This window comes from Aegilops tauschii, chromosome 2 (assembly GCF_002575655.3).
Source record: "Aegilops tauschii subsp. strangulata cultivar AL8/78 chromosome 2, Aet v6.0, whole genome shotgun sequence".
NCBI classification, from domain to species: Eukaryota; Viridiplantae; Streptophyta; class Magnoliopsida; order Poales; family Poaceae; genus Aegilops; species Aegilops tauschii.
In genome coordinates this window covers 265,082,497-265,092,591 of record NC_053036.3, presented here as the reverse complement: position 1 = coordinate 265,092,591, position 10,095 = coordinate 265,082,497, and positions in this window count along the sequence as shown.

Genomic DNA, 10,095 nt, shown 5'->3' with positions numbered 1-10,095 from the left:
TTGCCTCTCGTTTTCATCCCCCCACCTCTATTTTTTTTTTGCAAAAACACAATTTTTTTGCTTGCTTGATTGTTTCATGTCATGACTTGATTTTTGTTTGCTTGCTTGTTTGCGTTGGGTGCAAGTATTAGTTCCTGAATGAAAAGCATGATTGCAATGATGTTAGTATAAATTCTATTAATGTCAATTGTGCTAATGATATGAAAGCCTACAAGCTTGGGGATGATGAATTTGTTATGTCTAGTACTTATTGTAATGATCATGACTGAGGTGATGCTTCTTTTGATCTTGAAAATTTAATTAAGCCTCATGCTGAATATGATATTAATAATAATGTTTGCAATACTAGTGAAAGTGGGTTTGGAAGAGTATCAACTTTAGAAAAAAATAATCCCACATATTTGGAGAGTATTCAATCTTATGAAATTATTGATCAGGAGTTTTGACTACAACGATTGTCGATCACCACCTGCTGCTGGGTAAGAACTGGTAAGAATTTGAGATTTGCTTGACGGATTTGTGACACCCCACCACCACCACTTTCTAGTAGTCTGTAGGATCATATTCTTATTTGTTTCTATTGCTGCTAACCATGGCAGGATCACAAGCCGACGAGATTGACTGGGAGAACATGACGAAGAAGGAGCTTCATGGTAACTTTCAGCAAATGTTGGGTCAACAGGTGGAAGACGTAATGGCCAGCTTTGGAAAGGCATTGGAGAGGATTGATGACATTGAGAATACAATTGACACCAAGTTGGACGCCAAGTTCGATGAAGTACTTGCACGTGTTGATAGAGGCGAGGTGTCCCGATCTTTTGATGAGATGATAACTATCGATTTGGTGGAGATGACTTTGATGATCCGACTACAAACGTGCAACGACATTGCGCCTAGCAACCGCTAAACCAACTCCGAGAGGTTATTGACCATGCCGGAGCACGATCAACCTAACCACGAAGGTCTAATCCTACAAGCAATCGAAGAACAAGGAAGAATATGATTAAGCAATCTGAATATTGCGAATATGGACGAAGTACTGATAAAAGTGGGGTTTCATAAGCGGTCTTGGTCTGGTCATTGGACACAAACGGAGTACACGAAGTTGCAGCGATGGCTAACTTTTAACTAAATAAAACCCAAGTCTAAACGGTGCCATAAGGGCTGTATTTATAGGAGAAAAGAGAGGGGATTTCATCCACCCTTGGCAAGGTGGGACTAAAACACCTCCTAAGTTGTTTCCCCTACAATATGGAATCTAAAAATAGCCAAATGAGAGGTATTTCGAAAATACATGGACCTAGCCCAAAACTAAGGTGACACAACACCAATAATAAGCTATGGAAGAAATTTATGAAAGACATGTTGTATATTCGTCCAACTTCTTGTATGTCATCATGGTGGCTTCAAAGTGCGGAAATCTTCTCCGGAAACTCCGTTCTTCTTCCCTTCGCGCGCGCCTTCATAATAGTGCTTGATCATGCTCCAATGTTCATACTTCTTGTCCATGCTAGGTGCTTCAACTGTAACCAACACAAATATATCTAAGTTAGGCAGCATCACATTCTCATGAACAATAGAAACATTACCAAGAAACAAAAGTACCTGATAATTTAACTGGCGTGCGCAAGCTCTAGTAATTGGTCCAATAAGTATAGTAGCAGGGGTTGTGGGTGTAACTGTGCTAGCCATGTCCTCATCACGTCTACCACAACCACCACCCGCATCTGCTGCACCATTGCAACAACATCAACAACCACCACGCCATGATACAGCAAGGCGAGCGCAGCGTGTTCCTTTTGAGCCAGGACAAACTTCTGGTGCTGCTGCTACTGCTGCTACTGCTGTTGATGCTTCTGTAGCTCCTGCTAGTACTTCAGAGGAGGAGGACTATTAAGAGGATGAGGTTGATCAAAATCAGAACTACGTGCAACCACCAGCACCACCACGACCAGGTCATCCTCATGCATATAATCGCAACGGTAGCTGCACCACCACCTCAGGTACGAGATCATGACCATCTTCCTAAACTAAAGTTGAATATTCCAACTTTTGAGGGTAGATACATTCCTGATGTATATCTTACTTGGGAGTTAGAAACTGAACAATGTTTTCAATGTTTACAATATCCCGAGGAGAGACGAGTTGCTGCCGCTGTTTATGCTTTCACTAGTTTTGCTTGTGTGTGGTGGTTTGAACATTGTAGATTATGTCCTATTCTAGCTACTTGGGCTGCTTTGAAAACTGCTATGCGTACTCGTTGGATTCCACCATATTACCAACGTGAATTACTTCAAAAATTGCAGCGTTTAAGACAAGGAAAAAATTCCGTAGAGGAATATTATCAGGAATTACAAACTGGCATGATTAGATGTGGTATGGTTGAGGATAACGAAGCTATGCTTGCATGTTTTATGGGTGATTAAATAGAGAGATTCAGACCATTTTAGAGTATAAGGAGTATAACAATATCACTCGTTTACTCCATCTTGCTTATAAAGCTAAACGTGAAGTGTAGGATCGACAGGCATTGGCGCGAACCAACTTTTCTGCAGGTCGACCTTCATCATGGACACCGCGTGCATCCTCTACTTCCACACGTCTACTACACCGACACCTTCGTCAGCTGCCACTCCAACCGTGATACAAGAAAGCAGGCGCAACCACCACTATCTGCCAAGAGCACACCTTCCGGGCCTGCATAGAGCTCTTCTTCATCCATGGCATCAGTAGGGCAAACACATGATATTATTTGTTGTCATTGTAAGGGTGGAGGTCATTGGAGATGCTCTAAGGAAATTGCTCGGCTAGCCCAGCTAGCCAGCTTTCGCTTTGCCAACCTTGCCTGGTCAAACGGTTTAGTTCTTTTTCTTACCAACCTTGCCCCGTGAAAATCGTTTTCATGAGTGGGTCACCGATTTTTCCATGCGTGAAGTTTGCCGTCGGAAGCGAGCCGATCTGGCTCTCCTGAGCTAGCAAGGTTTTTCTAGCCCACCCAAGCTAGCTGGCCCACAAAAGCTATCATATTTTAACAGTTCCAAACGCCTAACCTTGCCCGGCTAGGCTATAAGCTGTTCTTGCTAAGGATCCAAACGCTCCCTAAGTAACAATGCTCGCTAGCAACGAGGCCAGGAGGGGATTGAGATGCGAAGTTAATGGACGACGCCTAAACATTTTGGGAATATCTAATTTTCGTAAGATGACTTAACACCTAGACGAATGGAGTACTACTCCTCAGTTCAGGTTTGATGGAATATTCGTCACCTCTTCTCTTCTTGTACGTACTCCATTTGTATCTCACTTCCTGTGGCTTCGCACTCGCATGATATTCCTATTCTATGAACCTGTGTGTGCGCGCGCGTGTGTGTGTGTGTGTTAGAGAGAGCGACACATCGACCTACTCCTACAGAGAGATGGTGTGTAGTGTACGATTTAGCCACGAGAGTCGGTGCATCCTCTCGTTTCCGGGCGTCCGGTCGGGACAGGCGGACAGCTGCCACACCCGCTCCTGACCTGCCTGGCCCACCCAAAGCCCCTCCATCACCCGCGCGCACTTCCCGCCCGAAACGGTCAGCGCCACTCCAAAGAATCGGTGCCGCATTCATGCCTGGGCAGAGCAGACACGACCTCTCCCTGGCGCCTGCTTTGAAGCGAGAAGCGGATTCAAGAGTGATGGTTGCTTCGTCCGTCCAACTTACTTCTGGGTCTATTTGATTTGACGGCTCATTGGTCATTATTACCGAGGTGGTACGACTGCTGGATGTCCCACGCTTTCGGCGGAAGGAGGTACTACTAGATTACAATTTTCTCCATTCTTACAGCGAAGGAGTGCGAAAGCAGTGAAAACACACATGCTCAGTGATTACATGGCCAACCTCACACTATCACCATATTTTCTGGACACCGTGCGACACCTAACTCTTTACATAGTACTCCCTCCGGTCCTCTTTTGTTTGCGTATAAGAAAAATCGGTTTTTCCCGCAATGCTCTGCACATTGGCATATTTTGGCCGGTCTTTCCAGCAGTGCCCCTGCATGCATGCACCCGCAATTACTCCAATCTCTCCCTCCAATGCCTTTCGCATCTTCCCAAGGCAAGGCAACAACCTATCTATCTCTCCAACGCGCATGCAGAGAGATGGAGAGGGAGAAAAGTATGTATGCGAGAATTTAGGCATGCAGCAAGCCAGTCAATCGTTTGCATGCGCGCATTAACTAACCCAGCCTTTCTCTGTGATAAACAGGGGAAAATTCGTCCAATATTAAGCAATCCATCCCCTCCTTGGTATCCGGTCTGCACCTAATACGCAGACAAAAAAGGACCGGAGGGAGTACTAGTATAGTATGTACTGTAATTTCTCAGCGAGATAAATTTGTACAATGCTATGAAGCTTCCAGCTTCTGTTTCATGTATCTTGCATCCAAGGTTGCTCGTTGCAACATTTCATCAAATACAAAGGAGACTAACATGCATGCTATTGCATCTCAATGATTGACAGATCATAGCCAATATGTACTCCCTCCGTTCCAAAATAAGTGTCTCAACTTTATGCAAACTTTAGTACAAAGTTGTACTACTACTAAAGTTGACACTTATTTTGGAACAGAGACACCTAAAGAAAAAGACGATCCATGCAGTCCCTAGCCCTTGAACCGTAAACCCTAATCAGGCTTTAATTTGCTGGCAACGTTGGAGCTTCCCAAGAAATGAAGTTTGCAACCCTTTGACCATCAGATCATTTTGTGCAGTTTCACCAAAATCGAGATGAGCATCCCCGTGGAAAAGAAATTGAAGAAGCGTGATTAGAATAAGATTACTGGGACAAGTTGATGAGACATAAACTCATCACAAATACAGTACGTAGAAGCTAGTAGAGGTATGTGCGGGGCAAAGAAGTAGAGAAATATCCACATGGAGTGATGTGGGCAGCTGGAGCAGTGTTGCAAGTCGGCTGTAAAGGAAGTTGTACCTGAGGGATGTCGGGACGTAGCTCAACCTAGAGGAGGGCGGCGGGAGGCGGCAACTGCCCACATCGCGGCAGTGAGCAAGGGACAAAGGCAACCTCACCGGCTTTGTGAGAGAGAACAGCGGGGACCCCTGATCGGGACGTGCCGATAGTGGGTTTTCGCCGTCGGCGACGGCGACCGCATCTACACTAAGCATCCACCCCTAGAGATGTGGCCATAGTCGTTATGTGCGAGAGAGTGTGAAGAGAGCAACCCCAGCAAGCAACTGTGTAGGCTCGTACTGGCTATGTATATATTGGAGCGGTTTCCTTTTCTCTCCATATGAACCTATTTATATTGCGTACGTGCCACTGAAGAAAAAAAACTTTATTTATAAATGACGCGGCACCGTTCATGTGTGGTTCCCGACCCTCCATTATTTATAAGTGAGTAACTACTACTAGACGCGTCAAATTATCACGTGGGCTGCATCATCTTATAGAAATGAGCTCCATCGTGTCACGTGTGTGGTCGGGGAAGACGCAAAAGACACAAAGAGTGCTACTAGTACACTACGTGCGTGGGTGCATGCACCTCTTCTCTTCGAGCATGGTTATTAAAAGTATAGCCCACTACTGTACTACCACGAGGTTATTATATATGGGCAAAGAGCATATGCAGTAATAATGACTAATAAGCCATGAAATCACGAGGCCCACCTTTCTCTATGTTTTACCGAGGAAGCAGCCATCGTTTCACTCCTCGTTGAATATCCATCCGCTGCTACCTCTGTGAATAAATAAAAATCCGCTTCTACCTCCGTAGCATGGTAAATAATATAGCCATGTCAATCACGGCGTAGAAATATCATTCACTGATACAATAGGGCTGGATCTAAGGCTGGTGATTTTTTTACTTTGTCTCTTTCTCTTTTTGTCTCATTTACTCATTTTACATAGGAGCACGTGTAGATGATGGCTATTCCTTTTGATGTGACTTCTTCATGGGGTTTAAGACTAAGCAACTCCAAATTATGCCCGCTGCCCATCACTCTGAATCGTTCCATCTATGATAGGGAGTAGTCCCATTGCAACAATGAGGTCCACTAGGTCTAGCACGTCCTGTAAGAAGAGCCTGTCACGCAAAACAACACATATACGAGTTGTTCTACCTCTCTAGTTAGGCCTCTGCCTCCCCCTCCCCCCCCACACACACACCAATACATTGAGCGCTCTAGTCATGTCTCCCAGCCACACACAAACTTGCCATGTGCCCTCTGACGTTCCGGTAGGTCAGTCGCCCTATATCTTTGACTTGCACACACACAATTTTGATGGCTCTATTCATCGGTCTCGCACCCACCCACTTGATCCTCTATTCGACTCTATCGATATCTATGACCCCTCCCTCTCTTCTCGTGGATCGCCCCCTCTATATATGATATAGATAGGCCTCTATTTCACATGTGTCAATTTTTGTTTGAGATGTCATCGACACATATAACCACAAATACATTCACAAAATCACACCCCCACCCCCCCAAACAAAAAACATTCACGAACGCACATGCCATCTGTCTAGGTTTGTATCTCTCTCACACACACCCATGTAGGTGGGGGACGTGCACGAAGAGAAGAGGTGCACGCACGGCGCACGTACTCCCATCTCTTTCCCAACCACACCCGCGCGGGTACACCGTGGAGCTCATTTCTGTACGAAAAGGCAGCCCACGTGGTAATTTGACATGTGTACTGGTTTTCCACTTGATGGAGGATCGTCTACCACGGGTGAACAAACAAATTTCAACTTGATGCCTCATGTTAAAAAAAGGTAAACCATGTGGGGCCTACCTTAGAGGCAAGGCTCTGTACACTCGAGATGCTCTGTACGTATTACATACTTTTGATGTGTCCCGTCAACTCGAAGAACGAGGAGAAGCTTGCTTAGTACGTTGTCTCCCCCGCCCACGGGCGCGGTGGCTCGCAGGACGAGGTGAAGCTTGCTTACTACGCCTTACGCCCGCTCCCTCGCCCACGCGCGCGGTGGCTGGCAGGACGAGGAGAAAATTTTACTCGTCGTCCCTACCTTGGTTAGAGAGATTATCATATTGTTTGGAATATATGTCCATTAGTAGATTTCAATATGAACTACTAGTACATACTCCAAACACTAATGTATATAGACATAATTAGAGTGTAGATTCACTCATTTTGCTCCGTATGTAGTCCATATTGAAACAGACGTAATAGTACGCACTCTCCCTCGCCCCTCGACCCTCACCCACGTGGTGGATGTGTAGCAATTCATTTGGTCTCATATAGCCAGAACAATATATACTGCAGTACCATTATTGCTCGACTTCCCGAAGAGGCGAAGAGCCAATCGCAAGGTTAATATTTTGGAGATGCCAAGCGCAAGGTTTATAGGAGAACGAGTAGTAGTAGTACTAGTAGTACATACCAGTGGTATGTTTGAGAAGGAGAGACCCAGCTATGTCTTGAGGGAGATCGATCGACATCCATACGTAAATGAAGGACGGGAAATAGGTTGGGACAGAGAGAGAGAGAGAGAGAGAGGAGAGAGAGAGAGAGAGAGGGAGGGAGAGGGGTAGAGTGCTGGATGGGTGATGGAGTTGCTTCTCGAAGATGGTGGGAGAGGTCTACTAGACAAACTGAGGGTAGAACTGCAATATTATCAATAAAAGTGGGGATGTGTTTCTGTTTGTGCCCGTGCGTGATAGATGTGTCGGGACGCATGCATGGATGATGAAGGGGAACCATGCGTTTGGTAAGCAAACCTAACTAGATCGGTAGATCAATTGCTGTTTGTCGGAGGAAGGGAGAGACATAGCTAATGAGGTAGATCGATCGACGCATGGGAAAAAATGAGTTATAAGGACCTAGCTAGCTATATGTATAGCGGGAGATCGGTCGGTGTACATCCATTTGTTAGAGGCAAATAAGGCCCAGCGAGACGGATAGACAGAGAGAATGGAGCTAGGAGGTGGTGTGAGAGGCCGAGCTACTAGCTAGATAGGGGGAGGAGTGTGCGATTGTGAGATCGATGAAAAGAGGGGCGAGAGTTTACACGTGTGTGGGACCGCATGAGAGACACGAGGCATGGACACAGAAAGGAGGAGATGGAAGGTGCGTGTGTATGTTGTAGGCAGACATTGCTGGAGAGTTTTATCGACCGGTGTGTGTCGGAAAGGAGTTGTGGAGACTGTGGGAGAACGACCTAAAGAAAAAAAATGAATGTGCGTGATGGATAGAATGCTGAGGGAGGGGGAGGGCGAGGAGGGCGTGTGCATGCACGAGAGAAAGTTAGTGCTAGCTACAAAGGTTAGAGGATTGTGTGGGTGTAAGAGACTAACAAAGATCATAATTTGATATGAAAGTGGATTCATATATTTGAATAGGAGATCATAGTGTTATAAACATATGCATGCATGAATATAGCGGTGATACGCGTGCTGTGGTTTTGCACATGTTATAACATAATGTGATAATGCATGGCGTTTGCAACTCACAGCTAAATGCCGAACAATCTAAACCATAGTATACATAGACAATCTCACATTTTATTTGAATTTGTGATAATGTGTGGCGTTTGCAGCTTACAACTAAATATCGAACAATCTAAACAATACTATATATCGAACAATCTCACATTTTATTTGAATTTGTGGTAATGTGTGGCATTTGCAACTCACATCTAAATACTTGTAGGCGTAGGGGGTGGGGCACCATACATTATGTGATAAACAGATTATACATATGAGACATGGCTTAGATTATGAAGATCTAGCTAGAGCTTGAAATGTACTGTGATTTGAAATCAACATAAAGTGGATTCAAAAAATTGAGTTCAAGTTCATATAGTACACATAGTTCATATCTAACTCGACAGTAATCATGTAGTGTGCTGTGAAGATAATACACAAATGATGGTTTAACTTGACAATAATGATGATTGTAGATCTTATTAAAATAGAGAAATGAATTCAACTCGTTTGACTTCACAACAATCATTATTGTAGATCTTATTCAAATAGAGAAACGAATTCAAATTTAGTTCATATTGAAGCGGTAGTATATACGTTTGGAATGCACTAAAACGTTCATTTGAGTAGCAGGTTGCATGCATTATACACGTAGCAAAATATTTTAATTGAACATAACATGAATTCAAAGTTTTGAATGGAATTTGTAGTGCGAATTGATTTGGTACAGTACACGGGACTAGACTCTCTTGTGTGGTGCGAATTGATTTCTTTTTGTTTTTTCGTCGACGGAAGTGCGAATTGATTTGGTACAGTACATGTTAGGCTTGTCCGGAAATTTCAACCCGCGCCTTGTTACCCCAAAATATTTAAGATATATCTTTGTCTCGTTGTGCTCCAAAAACTCCCTCCATGTCAAACCGCGCCTTGCTATCCCAAAATTACAACCCGCATGAAAACTCCCACCTCCTGCGAAATCCCGACACACGAAATGCCCGTTATACCCCTGAACAGAAAGAACCGCCTAGCTCAAATTGGTGGGGTACTTTCGCAACTTACCCCACATTTCGGACAAGCACGTCCCTAAGCCATGGTTCCCCACTCCCATCCCATCAGCCCACCCATTTGTACACCGAGGCCGCGAAAACCCGCGAAGCCCCACACCCTCCTCCGTCCGCCACCCAGCCGGAGCCTCTTCCCCGACGACATCATCCACAGCAACACCTCAACGTCCCCCATCCACCGTACCGGGTGAGGATCCATTGTCGATCTCGTCGTCCCGCCGGTTCAGCCACCCCATCCTCCACCTCCAAGGAGCTGCACTGGTTTCCCTCGTCTTTCGCGCCACCTCCATTCCCACACCGCCGTCTTCACCTGCACCACCAGAAGAGCAGCATCATCACCGTTTCCTTGGATGAAGCTGAGGCCTAATCGGCGCCACCAAAGAGGTTGTACACTAATTGCCATGGCGCGGCTCCATCCACGGCGGCGTCGCCGGCCACTTCCTCCATGGCGGCGCTCCCTCGGCGGCGACATCCACATAAGTAGGAGCTGCTGCTGCTTTAGCTCTCGCTCGCGATGCTGCTCTGCTCTTGCTCTCGGTCCCCTGTCTGGTCTGCTCTTGCTCTTGCCTGCGCTGCTGCTCT